The sequence below is a fragment of the Egretta garzetta genome, unplaced genomic scaffold (genome assembly GCF_000687185.1).
Source record: "Egretta garzetta isolate BGI_Z169 unplaced genomic scaffold, ASM68718v1 scaffold7, whole genome shotgun sequence".
In the NCBI taxonomy this organism is placed as follows: Eukaryota; Metazoa; Chordata; class Aves; order Pelecaniformes; family Ardeidae; genus Egretta; species Egretta garzetta.
Window position 1 is genome coordinate 1,521,825 of NW_009260350.1, and position 1,165 is coordinate 1,522,989.

General features: G+C 52.7%; 1 protein-coding gene across 1 annotated transcript in view; it reads right to left on the bottom strand.

Moving 5' to 3' along the window:
• Window positions 1–234: 234 nt before the first annotated feature.
• RBM19 (RNA binding motif protein 19) overlaps window positions 235–1,165 on the bottom strand; it is a 72,720-nt gene continuing 71,789 nt past the window's right edge. The window contains exon 24 of the mRNA XM_009642846.2: window positions 235–581. The gene's annotated coding sequence lies outside the window, so the exon portion shown is untranslated. The remainder of the gene's footprint in view (window positions 582–1,165) is intronic.

Here is a 1,165-nt window from a genome sequence, read left to right on the forward strand (position 1 = left end):
GGGAGGCGACTGCCGGAGAGCGGGGACAGAAATGACACAGGCACAAAGCCGAATGCAGCAAACCTCAGGCCTCCCTCCGAAAATACGCTTATCTCCCTATCGGACCAAAATAACTACCTAGCTGCGGCGAATATGTATTAAACAAACAAATGCAAACAAACCTGAGATGTGACTCGGTTTGGAAAACTCCTAAAATACACGTGTGGTTTTTAATGTACAGAAACGATCCCTTAATTCAGACGTTAAGAGTGGGTTCTGCCAGGGTCCCTGGGGTCAGAAGGGGAAGCATCCAGCTCCCCAGGTTTCTGTGCCACCAGGCTGGGCGGTTTCTGAGATGAGGGGAGTCACGTTCCTGCCTGGATTTAAGAGGAAATCCTCGGGCAGGAGCCACCGGCAGACAAGGGCTCTTCTTCCTGCTCAGAATTCAAGGTCTGCTTAAAAGGCTGGGAATACCAAGACCTGGATGCGTGGCATAAATCATCCCTTGGGTTCACAGGATGAGCGGACTCCACTGGCAACAAGTGTGCTGGCTGCTGAGTCCCCAGCAAAGGCTTCTTCCCCTCCATCCATCAGCGAGAGACCTGAGAAGATGGGGGAAAAAAAAAAAAAATAAAATTAATGCCACGTAGCAGCTCCCTGCCACCGCTGGCAAGACAGCGAGGGGGACTCGAGCACGCTGCTGCCGGGCTGGGGGACACACGAAGTGCCCAGCTCCATCCCGGGCACGGCCAGCTCTTCCAGCGGGATGGGAGCCTGGGGAGGTGATGAGATACTGGGGTGCTTCCCGGGAATACGGATGGAGGCAGGCAGGAAGGAGGTAAGAAATGGGACGGGGGGAGGAAGCGGGGAAAAGAAAGGCGAGAAAGAAGAGAAGAAAGGGAAGGAGAAGCGGCGGCGGGGGGAGAGGGAAGGAGCACGCGTGCGTGCCCATCTGGGCGATGCATCACATTGAAATTGTCCCGCATTAAAAATTCACCAGCCAGTGAATTTTCAAGGGATTTGTAGTAATTAGATGACAAAATGCTGGCAAATCTCAGGCTTGCCAAAGATGTTACTCAGGGGTCAAAGACTCGACACTTTTGGCTGGGTAATTTGTAAGTGTCAATCACACTCAGCCATCAGAGAGAAAGGAGAGATCTAACGGCTGAATCCTAACGAAGTCCAA